The sequence below is a fragment of the Frieseomelitta varia genome, unplaced genomic scaffold, assembly GCF_011392965.1.
Source record: "Frieseomelitta varia isolate USP_RPSP 00005682 unplaced genomic scaffold, Fvar_1.2 scaffold_285, whole genome shotgun sequence".
Taxonomy (NCBI): domain Eukaryota; kingdom Metazoa; phylum Arthropoda; class Insecta; order Hymenoptera; family Apidae; genus Frieseomelitta; species Frieseomelitta varia.
Genome location: NW_025110018.1, coordinates 1,007,602 through 1,029,388, shown reverse-complemented (window position 1 = coordinate 1,029,388; position 21,787 = coordinate 1,007,602). Strand labels below are relative to the sequence as shown.

The window sequence follows — 21,787 nt, the reverse complement described above, 5'->3', positions numbered from 1 at the left end:
CGGACGTCACGACACTCCGAAACAGCGAGCGTACGTGTATGACTCGCGTAGTCAGTCTCGCGCCGAGCGTCTTACAGTGCGCATTGTCGGGATTTAATATTGTTTCGCGGTTCGAATCGGTGAATTTGAAATACTTCCGGCGACGCGGAATCAAACCACGCCGATATACCGTCGTGTGCACATGACAGGCGGCCAGTGACGCTTCACGCGTGCGACGGACGAGAGCCAACGGGTCGTTAGTTCGTTTGCATCCGACGAGCACGGACGTTTTCGAAGGTTAGCATTATCTGCTTTTACACGAAGGAGTTGTGAAAAGGTCGGTTGTGCAACCTAAGCCGAAACGAAAGTTGAAATTGTTCTTTTCTTTGCTCTTTTTTTTGTCGACCTAGTCTGGCCTAGTGGTAACACAGTTGTAACCTTTTTAATTTTCGGTTACTTCGAAATTTTACCGGGAACTTTTGAAGCGTGTCTCCTTTGATTGCATTGGTACTCTTTGTCACTGAGAATTGTAGATTCAGTTGAGGATTCGTTGAATTTAATTTCGATTTAATTACGTTTATTTGAGAATAAATTAGTAGCTGTCGTAAGAGAACCGGGAATTTTAGAAACTTTCTACCATGTTTGCGGAAGTGACGAATGCAGCAACATTACGTTTGCTATAGTACAATTGCTGTTATATTATTATGTATAGTATGTTGTAGTATTAGACACGACTATGCTGTTATTTACATGTAGTTATTTTACATTAATAATTATTATTATAATATTATAATATTATTGTATTAATATATTATAATATAATATAGATAATAATATAACATATTATTAATATATATTATATTTTATATTATAAGATTACAGTTTACTACAATAATATTAATATTATTATATTTATTAAAAAAATATTAGTATTAATGCTATTACGTTAAATATTAATATTACTGTTAATATTACAACATAACTGAAAGCATCATATCAGTGTCCAAGTTTGCACAGCAAGTTCTTGTTCCTCTCCAACTTTCATTTCTCGACGAAAGAGATCTACTTCTAGTAGAGCCGCAATTTCTTTCATCGACGAAAAGTCTCCTCTCTATAGGTACGTTATTTGTTAGTTTGAAATTTAACGCTTGGCTAATCGGACGAGTTATACGATTAACAATCAACCGTGCAATTCGGTTGACGATTGCGATAAACTTCGATAATTAAGCCGCTTGTTCATCGAACTGTTATCGACAGTCTCTCTCCGCCCCGCGAGCAATAATAACGATTCTCACCGTGATCTTGTTCGACGATCAAGTGCGTCGGAGAATGAATCCGTTTTGCTCTCGTGTAGTAATAATAACAGCTGCGGTCAGCTGAGCAAGAAATTCGTGGATTTAAAAATCCGGATCGTGCAACAAGTTTTCTTCCTCCTCGTCGCGTTTGCTCGGTGACTAATAAACGTTGAAGGAAAACGAAATCGTTTTGGATTAATAGCGCGCTAAGAATGCAATGTATTGTATATACATCGTCGGCTCAATGTTTGGAATCAGCAACGTGTTTGAATCTTGGAGGAATTTAAAAAAGAAAATCAACTCTGTGTTCTATTATCTCTGTTCGAAAGTTCGTCAAGGAAATGATCATACTCGATGTCTGTCGAGTAGAATATTTAATAACTTCGCTTTGAACATTAGGTGTTAAATGTAACAATAAAATAATAATGAATATTATAATTACTGGATAAATATTGCAGAATAAATTCCAGAATTATTTGCAAATATCGAAATTCAAAACCAAACTAGGAGATCGGTATATCAATACGAATTTTCGATGATTGCTGCTGTAGGATAATTATTGTTGTGTAGGATAATTACTGCGGTTAGTAGGCCATAGCCATTTATTCCCGGCGTTCGTTCAGAATGGAATATTCGATCAAACATGGTACAATTTCTACAAGTATAGTATATCTGTAATGACGTTGAATTTGTCTGATATCGGTATTCAATGCAATCAACGATTAGTAATTGTGATGGAATTACTCGATTATTAATCGCGACGAGTATTTATATTTCTATTCAACTGACGTATGATTAGAATAATTGACGACGAATATAGTTATTAAATCCTCAATTCACTTGACGATTTAAATTGATTGCGTTTGTTCAAACATCGTGATGTTATCCATGATTTATCGTTAATAACGTTTGAGCAGAATATTATTGAGCAAGAAATTTCGAGCGAAATTCGTTTATGTTTGAAAGAATTCGGTAAATCGATAAGCAACCTTGACTATGCTTGAATACGTAATAAGCAGCTTCTTGGAAGCGGAATGTTTTTTTCCGAGTGTATGTTCATGCATTTCTACGCTTTTATAAACTCAAATCTGTTTGAATCTGCTCAAATAAGAAATTTCACTCACTAAATATCATGAAATGTATTTTACTTTCGACATTTTTGTTTCGCTACGTTGTCGAATGTTATGAATTTTATATATTTCACAATTTTACCATTTATAATTATTTACGTCATTTATTACTGTACTATTGTACTACCATTCACTGTAATTATTATATATATTCTTCATTATATATTCTTCATTATTATATTATAAATTTCTGTACTTTCCTAATCCCTAAAAATGCACGAACATTCGCAATAATTTTGTAAGAGGAATATTCTTCCGCGAATACTTCTCAATTCCATTTTATTCTTTATGATTAATTGAAAATGTTGGCTACGTAACTACACGTCGGAGAAAACACTTGCATTGTTATCGATTACTCGTTAAAGCGTATCGACATCATCTGTCGTGATTTTCCTCGAAGTATTTACTTAACATCGTACGTCGGTGCAATACTTAAATTCACCGGTTAACTGCAAATATTTTTTTCTCTTCGATTCATTATACCACTTCGTGCTGAATATACAACTGGATACGCAACTAAAAAAAAAAAAAAAACGCGTTAATGATTCCAACTCGTTCAACTTCAGTTTGAAGCGCGTTATTTTATTGAGCAATTATTAGAAATTTTGTTTTATTGAGCATTTATCTACTCAGCATGTGGTATTTTTACTATATGCGTATACGGCATTGACCGAAGGTTAAAAATTATTAGCTGTTGCCTTTTGAACCTGAAATGTACATAAAGTGATTTAAGTATTCGGATACTTACTGTAGAAAAATGTTATGTACAGTGTGTAAAAGCCAGTTCGAAACAAATGAAAATTGCAGCTAGTAATATCTTCAATATTTTCAATATCTTTATTATTTTATTAATATGTTACGAGATTCTCGTAAAGTATTATCAAATGATATTAACAACTGTCTGACAAGATACAATTTATTTTACAATTAGAGATTGTATTGTCTTACTGCCTTACATGTACACTCGATATCATGCAACTCTTATATCTCGATTTGTTTCAAACTTGGTCAATACAATCATGATTAAATTATGGATCTATATGCAGTTTGAAATTTCATTGAATACAGTTAAGAGGGTATTCCTTCTTTCGATACTTTATATATTTTTTGTGTACTGCGTGTATTCTTTGCATCTCCACGTCTTTACATAAATATGCAAAGATCACGAAAGAACCAAAGTGCAGGGACATTATCCATGTCACTATTAGACTTTGGATTCATATTTTTATGAGAAATCGAACCTAAGCAGACGTGTTTCATTTACTAAGTACCCTACTCGATATTATTATTTATATCTTCTGCATATTACATATCTATTATATTTTTGCACGTTTAAATTTTACAAATGCACAAGCGTCTGCAGTTTATTGATCATGACGGCATCTGCATGATATTGAGTTCTACTCGTAACATGTACATTCAGAAAAAGTTTCCATAAATGAGTCCCTCAAATGACGAGTGCCATAAATCCAAAATTACGAGAAATAATAGGAATTCTAGTTTCATTTCACCACCGTTTAAGTTTCGTACATTGTACACATATTTTTTTTATATTAACAAAAAGAAAAAGAAAATAACAGTCAATTCGTATATTATGAAAATATACGAAATTAAAGAAACGTAGTAACTATCACAATTAATATTATACGAAATTAAAGAAACGTAGTAACTATCACAATTAATATTATTTCTTTACATAATAAAGCTGCAACACTACTCTCAAATTCGTTACCATAAGTACCATGTACACGAGAGATGAATTTTCACAAAGGGCACTTTTAGTGCCTTACTAGTCCGAATACTATCGTGACTATAGATCTATAGATCTGCAGATCTAGATCTGTGGGTTCGATCTCGGCTTTCTATCCGCGAGGGACGGATAGAAGCTCGAACGGCGGATGCAAACGAATTAATCAAAGAGACGGGAAACGGTTTCGTAGATCGGCGGCGGAAGTAGATTAGGAGGAAGAGGGAAGAGGCTCGCGTAAATGGCGGGAGAACGCGTCGCCATGGGTACCGTGTGTTGTGGCCCGCGGGTGTAGTGCGAAACCCCCCGTGAATCGAAGGGAAGAGAGACCTGAGGGACACAGGAAGAAAGGGGAGAGAGAGAGAGAGAGAGAGAGAGAGAGAGAGTGTGAAAGGCGCGGGAAAAAGAAGGAAGAAAAAGGTAGAGAACACGCGTGGACAAGCGTGACCGGCCGAAGACTTCGAAAGGCTACTCTCTCTCGTGTGGCCGTCACGTCGTGAAGAGGCAGAGCCGGAGAAAGAGGGAGAATAATGCGGACTCGTTGCTTCCGCCTTGGTCAACAGCACGTTCAGATCTGCTCGTAGTAAGTACAGAAAAAAAAAAAAGAAATTAATTTCTCCTCCCCCTCGCGTGTGTCTTGAAAACTGGGCGAGTTTGAAGCAAATTTTCATTTGTTCTTTCAACTGTTGGATTCCGTGTAATGGAGTCAACACGCTTAGAAGAGTTTGTTCCCTTGTATGAAATAGAATGATTTACAATGGTTTAGAATGTCTCTATAATGATTTAGAATGTTTAATGTTGTTAGCGATATAGAATGTCTCTAAAGCATGTCCTTATATATATTTGGTTATCATCGTCAAGTGAAAGGGGATGGAGCATAGATGACCAACTATTGGATCTTGCCCTTATGACTAACTATTCACAGTCCACTTTTATGTGGGCTGTTGCTAGCTTATTGTCAGTATTTGCATAGATTCAATATTGTCCGGGTTGGTCATCCAACACAACGTCAATGGTGAAAGATTAACACTGGAACAACTGCTATATATGTATGTTGAAATATTCTGCATAATTCAAATGATAATAATCAAAGTAAATTTAATATTAATTAATATTAATTTTGATACAAAAATGCCAGTATCTTTTTGAGCAACTGCGAAGATAGATAATCTAGTGTTGTATAATAAATGGACGATAAACAGAGTAAATCTCTTGCATTCAGTCGTTGCAAGACTCTCTGACTGTACAAGTCGATTTCAATATCGTGATTTTATTTTCTCCAGTTTTGTCGAGCGTTTGTTTCGAACAAATTAAAATTAAAGATCCACGCTACGTTTAAAATTGATCGTGTTCACAATTCAAATGAAACTATAAATTGGATGTCCGTGTTAAATTGGATAGAGAACTGTATGCTCTCTAAGTGATCTCGATCTATTCAAGGATGTCTCCAGCTGGGTCTAATCAGTCAATAAAAGGTAATGCAGGCCGTGGCAACTCACTATAAATCGTTACGACACTGGTCTTTGATTCGACCATTCTTACTTGTATATATCTTCTCTCTGATCGACAAGACACGTCAAGTTCGCAGTATTTTGTAACAAGACGATGCATGTTTTGGAAATTTGAATGATTTTTTTTTCTTTTGAAATATCTTTCACTATTTCTTTTGCTACAATTTGATCTTTCGTATATTATATTATAAAACATTATATATTATTATTATATTATATTTTATTATTATATATTATTATTATATTATTATTATATTATATTATAAAACAGTATCCAAGAGATTAAAGTGTAAAGTAAATATAATAAAGATCATTCTGTGAAAAAATCACTCGAATTTCCAATAATCTACAAAAACTTCGTCTCGACGAATTTCATGGTTCTCGCATGAATGGATTGATGCAATTATTTTAAGAATCATTGAGAATAATAAATACGAAAGATGTGTCTCTCATTAATTTCCAGCACGACGACAGAACGATAATAAAATAAAATAACGCTGATTGAAGTATCTAAATTAATTTCCGAGAGCAATGAAAATGGGAAACTATTTGGATACTTCGTGTGTAATTAACTGTTCCTTTTTCCTTGTATATCCTATAAAATTAATTAGTTTGTTCCACGTTATCGGTATTTTTTAACTCGTGCATAATTGGACAACATTGGATCCATTATTTTTCGTAAATGAGGTTTCAAGGTTTTGCACAAGGGAACGCAGAAAAGAAGCGAATTAAAATTCAATCAGCGTCGTTATCACGGGGAATGATGTCCAATTTTCAGACTTAAGGGACGGTGAAATGACCGCGGCTGAAAAAGCGAAGAGGAATCCCGTTCCTTATTGAAATACTGCACGAGGAGAGTCGTCGAATTAGCGTAATTGGATTATTTCAAGTTCATGCTTTGAACGGCGCGTTAGGAAAACGTGAAAAAAGAAAAAGAAAGAGAAAAACGCGAGGCTTTATCAAAGTAGCAATTTTCTTTGACGAAACTCGAGACCTGCCGCTCGAGTGCCACGCACCGTTCGCGAAAGAAAAATGTAAAAAATGTAAAAAGTCTTTTATGGAGTTGCCACTTCTGATGGAGAATTTTGATTACAAATTTTACTCGTCTCGTTTGCTTAATTAATTATTTCTGTCTCGAAAGTTGAAACGTAGAAAAATCAATCGAACGCAGCCGATTGAAATTGAAGTAAATTAACAAATAATGGAACATTTACATGTTAAACAGAGGGAGTAGTAAACTAACATTCACAGTGATATATCATTTGCAGTGAGTAACATTTGTTTTTGAATATGTTTGAGCTCGTATGAGCGTGTATGAGACGCGAGAAATTTTGTACTTTTGACAATTTCTGCACTACAGAATCAGAAACTATTTCTGCGAAATTATATGCAGAAACAAGTACTTGAAATAAAAGTACTTAATAAAACAAGCAGTTAAAATAAAAAGTCATTCTGTTTTGGGAGTAAACTGTACTGTGATAATTTGGAGGGAATAATTTGCTTGTTGAAATAAACTAATCAAAACATTTTCTATATCATTTGCATTACTATTCTCAATCGTTTCACTTATACCCTGAGAAATACGTTGGAAACTTGGAAATTAAATGAAATATCATTTTGTAGTTGACACGAAACATTCGACTGATAATAAACTCTGTTGGCAAGTTCTTCCACTCAAGGGTAATCTGATTAAGACGACACAGAACATCAGTGAGCTTTCAATTTTTTTTCGTGAAACGGAACTTCCGCGAATCCTTACGATATAACTGAAATCTTAGAGTCACAAATCTCATTATGGAACCGTTAATCTGAAGGTGAATTAGCTTAATTTGGCGAGCAGGCATGTTGCAGACAGCGAGCTGCGAATTGTTGACAGCTTGTTCAAAGGACACTTGTCTCTTCGAGATATTGTCCGTGAACTATGAATAGAATATTTTATGACAAAGGAGAAAATGAAAATTATAAGGACGAGGATGAGGATATAAGACAAATTAAAAAGACAGATGAGAATGACGATGATATGTATTCTTACATCGAAAACATTTGAGACATCTCAAGTCAGAAAAATGACAGAATAGAATTTAAAACGATTCGAGAGATAAAGTGAAAAATTATTTCGTTCGACAGTCAAACGATAAAATAAATCAAAGATAATCGTTTGCTTATTTAACTGAACTAACACAAGATTATTTCACGATAACATTTAGTTGAATGTGTTATTTGAGTAATTTTCAAATCGAGTTTATAAGAAGCTTGCAACTTTCTCGCAAAACCTCACTCGAAAAATTTGTATCAAACATTAGCATTCACCGAACTTTTTGCTTTCAAGTAAATAATTTACCAGATATGCCCCCCCCCCCCAAATTGGAATTAAATAGAATTTGTTGCGAGAATATATATACTTGAGAAAAAATTGGAGCGCAAAATTGGGTTAAATCGAGAAACACTCGGATATCGCGAGGTATCGCGCTCGTTTGGGATAGATTGGCAGTGTTTAGCGCCGGAGTTGCATGCAAACGATCGGACACGGACTCGCGAGCGTGTAAATGACGTTAGAAAGTTGCGAAAGAAGCGGCTGACTCATCCGCCAAGTGCTTTTTCTCATCGTTGCGGAACGATTTTGTGGCCGTGCACACGTATACATACACATACATACGTGTCGTGCAAACGAGAATATACAGGGGTAGCTGATGGCGTCGACGTCGAAAGCCGTGGCCGACGCTGACAAGTTTCGACTGTGCTTTAAACTTTTAACGATCGTCGTACTTGATAATTTAGATGTCGTTAACGCGTGGCGATTTTGTCATCGCTTGTGTGCTTGTGTTTGAGCTAGAAGCTCTCAGCCTGTTCTTCGAAACACCGGAGGTATTGTTACGCGATATGGATGTCGCGACGAGAGCTGAAAGGTTGACACTTGCGAAGAAACATGAACTGAGGTTTTTTTTTTTAATGGGAAAATTTTCAAAGTTCAAGAAAAACACGCAATTTCTGGAAATTTTCTTCTCAAACTTCTCTCGTGTTGAGACACGTTTGACGAGAATTGAAGTGATATTGATTTTTCGCGGCTAATTTTGTTAATTATGCAAGAATACTTGCGAGGAAAGATAAATGTGTAGTTTCGATGAAATTAAAATATTACGCGTAAATTTTGCATATTTCAAAATTCAAGTAAAACACGGAATTTCTGGAAATTTTCTTCTTAAATTTCTCTCGTGTTGAGACACGTTTGACGAGAACTGAAGTGATATTGATTTTTCGCTAATTTTGTTAATTATGTAGGAATACTTGCGAGGAAAGATAAACGTGTAGTTTTAATGAAATTAAAATATTACACGTAAATTTTGCATATTTCAAAATTCAAGTAAAACACACTGAATTTCTGGAAATTTTCTCTTTAAACTTCTCCCCTCTTGAGGTACTGAAGAAAAACTGATTTTGCGCGAGTAACTTTGTTAATTATGGAGGAAAGATGGACATACAATTTCAATCTAATTGAAATATTACATACGTACGAATTCGAAATTTTTAAAAATTAAACTTTCCGAACGAGTTTGGAAAGAAACGAATTTTCCACGATTAATTCTGTTAGTCGTATAGCAATATCTGTGAAAGAGAATAAACGTGCACGTAGCTTCGATGGAATTATGAAAATATTATAAATTGAGAGGAGCTTTTCCGGGAGAAGCTCGTTAATCTTTCACTAAATCGTTCTTAATTAATCGTTGAATTTTTGAAAGTTTTCCCTAGAAATACCATTTGGAAATATACGTAGTCGCCGGAGGAAAATTAATCTTTCGCAGTTAACTTTGTTAATTACGTAGGTAGAGAAAAGGACATTCAGTTTCGATTGAAATATTACACTTATAAGATAAGAAACTCGTATAAATTTTTCGGTTACCATAATTTTATCCTTAATTCTTTAATTAAACTTCTAAATTTAAATTTCGTTCCAATGATATATTGATCGACACTTTGAAACAATAATTCCAGTATGTGAAGCACAATTCATTAATACGATACGTTTTTCCTTGCCCTGAAATTTATGATATTGTCGAAGAGTAGCATTATGCAAAAGCTGTAGCTATTGATCAGCGAAATATATTATTCTAACGAAAGAATTCTCCTTTAATTTTAATAATTAGGAAATTTTAATAATCTAGTTTTTCTTGCACTTTAATCGACAATATTCTTGAAAAATAGGATTATATTATGATATCATTAATTAGTTTAGTAACAAAAGAATTCTCTTTCAATTTCAATAATTGAAAAATTTGTGATGATAATAATAATAATTTTAACAATCGAATTCTTTCTAAATTTATGTCGACAATATTCTCGACAAATAGCATTACACTGTAATTAATTAGTTTAATAACCAAAGAATTCTCTTTCAATTTCAATAATCAAGGAATTTTTTATGATAATTATAGTTTTAACATATATAAAATAGCCGCGATTATTTACACTATATTACATTACGACCAAAGAATTCTCTTTTAATTTTGATAAGTCAAACAATTACAGATCACCCAATAATTTTAATAACCCGACAGAACATAGAATGAATGCAGGAAACAAAGTGTGAGAGACAAATGGAGCAGAATGTATAGAATCTGACTTTCGACTTTTCTCATTGTAAAAAACCTGGACAGACATTTGTCCGCGACAAAGATTACTGTCGAAAGATTTTAGAAATGCTCGTTTTAACAATGCCTACGTCCATCGTTATCAGGGACGAATATTTTTATCACCGTGTCGAATTAAACTGCTCAAGGATTTTTTGCGGCAACGTCGCGTAAATTGAATGCAAATAATTTACACGTCATTACGCGCATCTGTCGAGTCGTATTTAATAGATAAAGATCGCTTTTATCAGTTTTATCATTCTCGGCGTAATCGCTGTCCTGTTTGTTTCTTTAATCCGAGACGTAAGGTTGAAACTTCACGCTTATGTGTGTGTGTGATAATGTCTTCGAAGTTAGTAATTAGCAACGAAGTATTTGTTGTAGCGTTTTACTAACTGATAGTACGTGTACAAACAACTATTCGCGAGTAAGAAAGAGTTATCGATAACGTTTATCCGATTCTGAGTCATATACATAAATATAGTGATAATATACAATTTGGTTCAAAGTAAAGTTAAGCTATAAAAATAAAAAAGAAAAAAAATACATATGTGTATATATATATATATATATATATATATATAAAATTGTAAATATAATGTGTAATAATAATCGATAAGTACCTAATTATATATTTGTTAATTTAATAAATAACTTTCGTTATTATTGCTTTCGTTGGCAAAGATTTCTGAATCGAGTGATAGCGAATTAATGTGAATTATTTTATTGGTTAAATAATAAAAATTCCTCGGTTGAATAATCAGAAGATATTGGTCATTTTAATTTAATAATTAAAAGGCTACGAATACTTGGAATAACTGTAATTAGTACAAAGTAGTAATCTGATATCAAATTAAATATCTTATAATCGATTCAAATTCAAGTGAATAGCAGAAAAATTAAAAAAATTTCAGTCACTTTAATTTTACAAGTAATTATAAATAATCTTAAAATAATATTTCAACTGTTAACCTTAAAAAATGATATTTTTCAACAAACACGTTTTAAATAAATAATAGTAATTGTAAATATTTTAATTCGATAATTAGGAGACTATGGATATTTGGAATTAATCGTAAATAGCATTATATCTCCAAAATATCTAATTAGATACTTGATAATCGACTATTATTACACATTAATTATATTTAATTAAATTAAAATTAAATTATACTCAAATTATAAAGTGAACAGCAGAAAAATTACAAAAAAAATATTAGTAATTTTCATTTAATAACTAATTGTGTAATAAATATAAAGTCAACCTTTTTACTACGACTCACATCTTTCAAATATGTTTCTAATATGTTTCAATGTTAAACAATACACAACTCAAATCGATATTTGACACGATACACAAATATTTCCTGCAATGTGAAATATTCGTCATAAACGTAACATGCTACAAAATACATACACGTACACACAAAGATCGTTCATTCGAGAACGATACAAGATTTCAATCGAAAGGGTTGTCATATTAATTCTTCTCTCTCTTTCTCTCTTTCTCTCTCGGATGCTGCTCGTTGTATTCGTTGACCGGACCGAAAAGTTACGGTATCTGGGCATGTGTGTTGGCGCGTGTACGTAGAAAGAAAGTTAAATTTATGCAGTTACACACGGGAAGTCCCGTTTTAATCTCTGCTGATAAATATCTTCGGTCTAAGCCCCGGCGAATGTTACGAAATTTTCGGCTCTGTTTCTTTTTTTCGCCTGGCCCTTTACGATCTTTCACAGTGTGTAATATTTCAATATGTGTGTGTGTGATGTACATACATTTGTCTAAATAATATTCGTGAGAAAAACGTGGGAAAAATTAAAATACTGAATTCCTATAATTCGTGTTGAGCTTTCGAAGAACTGGATTTGTCAGAATGCGAATGTGCCCAACGTAAACTGTAATATCGGCGGGTTGAAGATTAGCGTCAAAATTAAGCACTTTCGAAAACTATTAAAATTGGAATTTGAAGTGTTTTCAGAAATTATTAAAATTAGAATGTAATACGTGTTAAGATGAGAAAGAAGTTCAATTTTTTAACGCGTTGAGTTTACTTTAAAACTGAGTTTACTTTACTAAAAAATGAGCAGCTTTTACTGTTCTAAATTATTTTTACTTTAATTATAAATAATAGTCCTTCTTTTATTTTATTATTTTATTTTGCTTTGTTTTGTTTTATTTTATTTTATTTTATTTTATTTTATTTTATTTTATTTTATTTTATTTTATTTTATTTTATTTTATTTTATTTTATNTAAAATTAAATGTCCAGAAATTAAATTTGATGATAATCGAATTGATAATGTTCAAGGTCGAATAAATAATCTAATTAATTCAATTAATACTATAAAATGTATAAGAAATTTAGGAGAATTTAACGGAACTAAATGTTTTAAAAAATTAATTGGATAATTATATAATTGATAAATAAAAAATCTTAATCATAATGATAAAGATATTGATAAATTAAATAATAAATGTCTTGTAATTTTACTTTATTTTATTTTATTATTTTATTTTATTACTAGCAATGCCGACTAGGCTAGTTTTTTTTTCAACGAATTTACTTCAGCACAACCTTTTTTCTTTAAATAATTTTTACTATGAATTACCATGTTTGAAGCACGATTGTAAATAATTCTTTTCTAATTTTATTCTATTTGTCATTTCAGTTCTCATCAGTTCTCATTCTACGAATCTTCTGCTCGTGAAAATCCTCGAGAGATTGTGATCCAAGTTTTTGATCACACGACTTTAATCAACGATCGATCAATGATTCATTCATCAAACGTTCATTCATCGAGTCGATACGTTTGAGAAAACTTTCTGCTTGTGGAAGTTGACACGTCAGCTCGGAGCAATGCGCGGAATTCACTCTTCGTCGTCCCTTTCGCGATCCTTTTCTTCCTCTCTGCTACGACATCCTGGCCATGATATTATCTCACAACTGTCGAGCGTGATCGCTATTTCCATTCTATGTATTTGATTTAATTGTTCATAATATTATCACGCTGGATCAAAAAATAACTCGCCGGAGTATTTTCCAAATATTCGAATCGATATATTCCAGACATAATTGTGAAATTGTTTTACAATTGTCGAGAGTGATCGTGATTTCTGTTACGAATTCACGAGAATAATTAGGAAAAAATTGACAAAATATTTCCTAAATAACCAAACTGGAGAAAGAATGTTACAGGTATTAATAATTTACCAAATATTATATTCTTTGTCACGTCAGTGATCATAATTTGTTCTGAAGAATATTTTACACTTATTCATTGCTTTTATCTATTTTTTTTTTTAAATGTCGCATTTTGTTTTATTATTTATCTGCATCATTTTTTCATTTTAATCACTCATCTCAAATTTCCTTTTGTTCTGTACGTTTCACGAATATTATATTTCAACCTCCGATTTTAGTTATTAATTAACATCAGTCGAATCAGTTGTTTGACTGATTAATTTTATTTCAAACGTGTTGTATCGCAAAAATACATAGAGTTAAGCGCCCATCTACGCTGTAAAATTGACATGGTGGTCGGTGGTTTAATTTCTTTTTTGCAGAAACAAGAAAGACCAAATACATGGCAAATTAAAAATTTAATCCATTTCCCTTCGTGTGTTTAACAATGGGGAAATATTATCGAACTGTTGCACAATCGATTGAATAAATATTTTAAATGTTCCATTTCGAAATAAATCTCAGGTAATTACAGTTTCAGCTGCGGTGTTGGCAATTTGGTTGCGCGCACTTGTTTCAAATGCAAATGTTTTTATTTCTTTGCCAGTTTTAAATTTCACTCTTTGTTTCCACAGTATTATGAAATTTGTCTGAAATTTACGAGCATTTAGATTTACCTCCAACAAATTTTTAATTCAACAAATAAAATATCGTAATACGTTTAGCAGTTTGGTAATTATAACATTACAATAATAGTTGTAATATGATATTGTAAGTTCAGCAGTTAAAATATTACAATATGATATTTTTAACTGCTAAACTTAAAATAATACAATGTTATAAAATTAATATAATATAATATTTTTATACGTAATATAATAAATAATGTAAATTTTATATTATTTATTGTATTATGTATAAAAATATTATATTATATTAATTTTGTAATATTATTTTATTATATTCGTTTTTATACATAATATAATAAATAAGGTGAAATTTATATTATTATTTATTATATTATGTATAAAAATATATTATATTAATTTTATAATATTATATTATTTTATTATACTCGTTTTTATATATAATATAATAAATAATATAAAATTTATATTATTTATTATATTATGTGTAAAAATATATATAGATAATAATAATATTATATAATATATAACATAACGTAATAATATTTATCAAACCTTTATATTTGTCAAACCTTTTACATTTAGTAGTTTTAATACTTGTAGCATTTAAATTACTATCTCTAACATTTAACATTTGTTAGAGTTAAACTAGTATGTAATTACTTTCTTCTTTATCCCGGGAAAAATGGCACTTTTCTGGTGCCATATTCATCGCGCACAGTCACAAGTATCGAGCCTGATGTTTTAACACACAGTTGGAGTTAAAAAAAGAATGAGAGATCGCGTGAAATAAAATATGTAATATTTCTCCACTTTGCAACGTGTGGTTTTCGAGTGGATTCTCAGTGGCAGGCTCTCCCTTGATTCAACCATAATTCAACTTCTCTGGACGTAGCAGCGAATTAGAAAAATTATTGTCTGGCAGCAGTTCCCTTTCTCTCCTTCTCTTTCACGTTGGCTGGCCTGCGCATTTTCTCCGACATACCGATGCGTACACGCGCTCCCACGTCACGCGCGTGACACTCTCTCTCAGGTGACCCCACCCACGCCATGATTTTTCGTTTCTGATCGCCTAAGTTCATTCAGTTCTCTTCCGTTGTCCCAGTCGCTGAGAACGATCGTCTTTCGAGCCTTTCCATCGAAAGTACGCGAAACGAGACCCGTTAACTTGTTAACCGTGCTAACTCCGTTGCTTAGACCAGCAGGGCTCCTCGAACTTCTCCACTTGGCCGGAGCAAATATTTTCGCGACCCTAGCTACAGAGGTGTATAAACTAGGAACACAAGTTCACACCGATTTCCCGATCAAGAAAATTTCACTCGAGAACGATTCGTTGATGTCGAACTGCTTTTGAATTAATTTTCGGCCGAAAATCAACAGTTAGAAAATTTAGTATAAATATTAGTATAATTATATTTAGTCTTATATATATAGTATAATTAGTATAACTATATTACACTAATATATACTATAGTATATATACTATATTATACTATAGTATAATTATATTTAGCTATATATTATATTAATATATACTATAGTATAATTATATATACTATATATATACTATAGTATAATTGTATTTAGCTATATATTATATTAATATATACTATAGTATATATACTATATTATACTATAGTATAATTATATTTAATTATATATTATACTAATATATACTGTAGTATATATACTATATTATACTATAGTATAATTATATTTAGTTATATATTATATATACTATAGTATAATTATATACTATATATATACTATAGTATAATTATATTTAGCTATTTATATATATAAATATTTAATATTTAATATATATATATTTAATATTTAATATATATATTTAGTATAAATATAAAAATTAATATATCATTTTTTGATCTTTCGCCAATATGTTTGTATTGCGATGGTGTTAATGAAACTTCACATAAACAAAATTTAATGTACAGAATTTTTTGATCTTTCGGCGAGTACGTTCGTACTTTACGGACGGTGTTAATGAAATTTTTACGTGGTGTATTGGTAAAAAGTTTCCCGTTTCAGGAAAGATTTCTCGACCGATCGACCGGATACGATTACAGGTCGTCGTTCTGCCCGAGGTCGAACTCGATTCCGATTCCAATCAAACTCAGCGGCCGTGTAGGATTTGTACTTGGCGGCAGCCGTGAAACGCGTTTCGCCGCAAGTCAGATGACTTAATCAATTGCAGAATTGGAAACTCTGAAACGGATGCACGACTCCGAAGTGCGAGCGGATCTGTCGTTGTAACCAGGGACGGGGGTGGATTTCCAGTTGCCGGCGCTTGGAAACCGACTTCTGAAACCGTGTAAACCGTCAATTTCACGCTGCAGCTCGTACGTTTCTGATTGCACACACAAACACGCTGTTCGCACGCGTAACTTTGCGAATTTCCGGCTGGGAAAGATTCACTATCGGAGAGATTCTAAAAGTACAAAGATTCGATAAAATTGGTGATTTTTATTATCGTTTTGAATGTGGCAAACTTCGGCGACTTTATACTTTCATGAACATCAAGAAACAGTTGAACAGAAATTTATCTACTAAATATGATTATTATAGTCTACAGCCACCGTGGTTTTATCAATAATTAATAAACACGCAATGTTATAAATCTAATCGTCTAATTATAAATACATTTATAAAATTAATAATTAATGTATAAATGTACAATAGTTCAATTAACAATGAATATATAATGGCACAAATGTCAGTTTATTAAATAATGAATATCGTAGTAAGTCGATAATATTATAGTAACGAATCAATAACGAAAATTATAACAAATATTTTAATTTGAATATTTCGCGTGTTTTTGAACACTATACATTTCTCTTATTTCAGTCATTTGAATCGTCATTTGAACAAAACAATTAGATAGTAGGATAAAATTGATCGACGAAGAGGATTCAACAACCTGCATACTTACAATTGAGAATTGTGCAACATAATAATAATAATCCAGTCACTGGTTGGCTACGAAGGTTTGCTCAAACCAAGGAAAACCTTCACCGACATAGAACATCGATTTATCGATTCCATAACCCGTCTGCTCCGAAATGTAGCAATTTTCGCGGAATCGAGAACACTTAAACGAGATCGGTTGGCTCGTTCCTTCCCCTTTGTCCTGTCATTTCGACGAATAACGCGATCTCAAGAGCTGAAAAGAGCTGCTTGTTGCAACAGCGTTAAATGTCAGGTCAGGAGACTGGCTCTGTCGGTTGGGATCACGGTCTTCGAGTCCTTCCACCAGCACTTTATTTCTCCTAGATCTTTCGCCGTTCTCCGCGTTGCTCTTGACGACTTTTAACCCCTTGTGCTGGCAACTGGTTCGCGCGGACCGTAACGAGTGACCGTGCACAACGATTCGTCGCGTTCTTTGCCTTTTGAAATTTTAATTTTAATCCAGTAATTACTTTCATCTACACGTTGGTACGCTAAAGCATTGAAGCTGTCAAACGATTGTATTTATAAAAATTATAATTTTAAACTGACAGTTGATAACCTTCTCCTTTTATAGATAAATAAACGAAGCTACGAGGGATCAAGTATGAAAATATTAAACTTTAATTTTAACTAGATTTCGAGTACGTCATCGCTGCGAATAAAAATTTCGGGAATTTTACTTTAATTTTATACTGACGTGTGAGAGGTCATTGCATTTTTTTTTCTTGATAAATTAATAAATTATTATTTTCTAAAAAGTAAATAAAATCACGCGCGTGTCTTGAAATATAACTAACAAGGCAACTGTGTAACTGACTCGAGATCAGATTAATATTGTTGAAATTTTAATTTTAATCTAATAATTACTTTCATCTGTTCGTTGGTACGCTAAAGCATTGAAGCTGTCAAACAATTTGTTTATAAAAATTATAATTTTAAACTGACAGTTAATAATCTTTTCCTTTTATAGACAAACATTTGCATAATCGAGGTATCAAACGCGAAGTAATAAGTTGCTTTTAGTACGACAATATTAATTACAACGTCGTTTGTGTCAATATATTTTTGTAGAAGATCGATCAATAACGGATTATTTTGTTTCTGTTGCTATTATTATATTTTTATAGAGCTTTCATTTTCTTTTACCAAAAAAAAAAACATTCTGATGTATGTATTTTCATATCGCTTCATTGCTCGTTTATAATAATAACTCGTAAGAAAAGTTTTCAAATATTGCAGTAATTAATATCGCAGTAATATAGCAGAGAGTAAATATTAAATATTAAATAGTAAATAGTAAATATTCCAATAAATCCAAAGTTGTAACAATTCTTATTGCTGGCAATCTGTTGCGTACACTGGCAAACAATTCTTTCACTGAATATTCATAATATTCACATTTCAATATTTCACGTGTTTGCCCATTGCAATTAATATACCTCGAATTTCTGTAACATTTCACGAAATATTACGATGAATGATAAACGAGCTTGTTACAATCGTAATCTTCATTTACCAGAAGTTTCTTTGCATTTTAATTTACCATTTTGCCAAGAACATTTTGTAAAAACAAGGCGTTGATAAAAAAAAAAAGTCGAAATATAATATTCGAATGCACGAAGTATTAAAATAATTAATGATCTTACATAGGGTTTTTTTTATTACGTATCTTTACTAATGTCTTTCTTTTCTACAGATTAAAATACACTAAAACGTTACTAAAGAATATTATAGCAACAATTTTACACTACAACTCAGATGCACCACAACGACATGTGGCGGTCTCAACCATTGCCACAATTTTTTCTACACTGTTATTATTCGTGTCTGAAATTAAGTTTAATTTAAAATCAATGAAATCATCATATTTTGATTTACTAGAACGTGTCTCGTCCATGACAACGAAACAGTTGATTATTTGTATTTCTAATTTGTCGAAAACTAACCCAATTAATATCGGTTGTAACTGTTATAAACTAGAATATAACGTTTATGTGTGCATGTACATACTGAATTTCCAAAGTTTCTCCACAACGAGGGATTTACTCACCCAAAAGCACCATTGATACCTCTGTCGTTGATTGCCTCGGACAAGACCTCTCTCCGCCAGACAGTTCCTTTCAATCTCTCGCGAAGGATCTCCCGCTCTGTCCGAGAGTACAGAGTGTTGCCCGCGGAATAATGGCGAAGTTGATGACGAACTTCGTTAATAATCCGAGTTTCGCTAAATTATTTCCCTCGGGATCTCCGGCAGCCGCTCCTGGCCATTTTCTTCTCGTTCTCCGCGGAGTGTTTATTCATGAAATTTCGCGATTACCGGGGAGAGAGCAAACACAGTTTCTCTCTTTCTCTCTCTCTCTCTCTCAGAGAGAGATTGTGCCAACATTTGCAAACGACGCCGCGCCCAGTTCTGACATTTTCTATCGAACGTGGCACTCCACACCGCTGTAATCTCCAGCTTCTCGTCCTTTTATTTTCTCTCCACGATCTGCAGAGGTTTCGTTGCTTAACATTCCCATCCGTTAAATGTTATCCGCGCGGCTTTAACGTTAGGCCAACAGCGAGCTAGTTGCGTAAACGTGGATAAAGTTGACACATATACATACAAAATCTTGCGATTTTGTGTATTGGCGTCGTGAATCTTTTTCGTTGGTGCCGTCCTTCACATTTCATCTGGTAATCTTTCGTTTGGTTTCGTTTGGTTCTTCCCGTGTAGTTTTCTTTTTTTTCTTTTTTGTTCACTGTGTCACACTATGGTGATATTCAATTTCTTGTTATGATATTGATATGTTACTATTATTATGTTATATTATATCGATATATAATATATACTTATAATACTTATAATGTTCATTTATGTTATATCTATGTGGCAAATTAATGTAATGGTAATAGTATGGCAAATTAATGTAATGGTAATAGTATTACAATGTATAGTATAATGTAATATAATTATATTTTTTATATTTTTTATACTATTACTATTATACATGTATTAAGATATAGATATATTATAATACTTATAATGTTCATTTATGTTATAATTTATAATAGTTATAATGTTAATTTATAATATACAATGTTATAATTTAATTAATAATTACTATTAATTGTAATAGTAATAATAACTATTAATTAATAGTTATAATGTTAATTTATGATATACAATGTTATAATTTATAATATTTACAATGTTATATTATACCTTACACTATTTATTATGTTAATTTATAATGTTTTAATTTATGATATTTATAATGTTATATTATACTATGTTATATCGATATAACATTTATACTTCATTAGTATTGTTTTATTTATAGTTAGTAGCAGTATTAATTTGATAGTAATTTAGTAATTTAAGTACTAACTAATATTAATCAAGTATCTTAATATTACGTAAGTATCAAGTAATCAAGCATCTATTTATTGAAGTAAAGTATGATATTATTTACTGATTTAATACTCTTTTTCTAGTATGGCAAATTAATGTAATGGTAATAGTATTACAATGTATAGTATAATGTAATATAATTATATTTTTTATATTTTTTATACTATTACTATTATACATGTGTTAAGATATAGATATTTTGTACTATTAGCCTATTATATTATACATTATAGTGGTAATAACAACTCTATATTATATCTGCAACAACTCCATATTATAACTGAGATATGCCACAATAGCAATAGTTTCAACCACTGTCATAATTTACCGAAATCTGCAATATACTTACACGTTTGCAATTTACAGTAACGTACAGAATTTCAGAAAGAAATACTGAAGAATTATTATAGCAACAATTTTACACTACAACTCAGATGCACCACAACGATATGTGGCGGTCTCAACCATTGCCATAATTTTTTCTACACTGTTAACAAACAACAGGTTTTTCGTGTTATGTAATTTGTAATACATACGCACGTACTGTACATATATGTACAGAGAGCCAAGAGAACCAAGAGAACCAAGAGAACCATTATCCTCTTTATATATTGAAGAGTTCACGTTCCACGTTACATACGTATGTACGTAGCGATTGTTATATCAAAAGCAATCAGCGAAACTAATTTCAATCCTTGTACTGGATTCACTTCCGAGAACAGACTCGCTGTTTCTCAATAATGACCGGGTGCTTTGATTCCATGGTACGTAGCGTCCCGAAGTTGACGAAGATTCAACAGACAGTCGAAAAAACGTCACGACGAACACGACGATTACGTTGATCGCGTCACACGAAAATAGTATTCGCCGAACGAATTTTCATTAATGTTTCAACACGAACAAAACGACCTTTCGAATTATTTTTTCTAAATTTAACGAATAATCGAGATAATTGTTTATTAATTAATAATTGAAATAACTAATTAAATTATTAGTAAATGATTAATTTAATTTAGTAAACAATCTTTTTTAATAAAAACTCTCTGTTTTCAGAGTTTTGTGGCTTGTTATAATTTGCATTTAGCGGATTCAAACTGGGTACTCGAGTTTCGACAAAAATTCTCGTTCGCGTTGAAAAAGTTAAGTGGATTTGGCAAGTTAGTTTGACGCGAGTTCGCGTTGGTTTGGATTCGTCGAGGATTTGTTTTTATTCTTGTTTTGTGCATTTGACTACGTGTTATGCAAGGAAATTTTACGATCGTTTGATGTTTGATTCGTTGTCAGTGAAAGGACAGATGCGATTTATA

At 31.9% G+C, this 21,787-nt stretch overlaps 1 protein-coding gene across 4 annotated transcripts in view; it reads left to right on the top strand.

Annotated features, from left to right (window-relative positions):
- The first annotated feature begins 36 nt into the window (after positions 1–36).
- LOC122529427 (serine-rich adhesin for platelets) overlaps positions 37–21,787 on the top strand; it is a 107,714-nt gene continuing 85,963 nt past the window's right edge. For 2 of the 4 annotated variants that reach the window (XM_043655564.1, XM_043655561.1), the window contains exons 1-2: positions 37–276; positions 4,345–4,734. The gene's annotated coding sequence lies outside the window, so the exon portion shown is untranslated. Of the gene's footprint in view, positions 317–4,344; positions 4,735–21,787 lie in introns of all 4 variants that reach the window. The other 2 variants (XM_043655562.1, XM_043655563.1) reach the window with 2 other exon arrangements.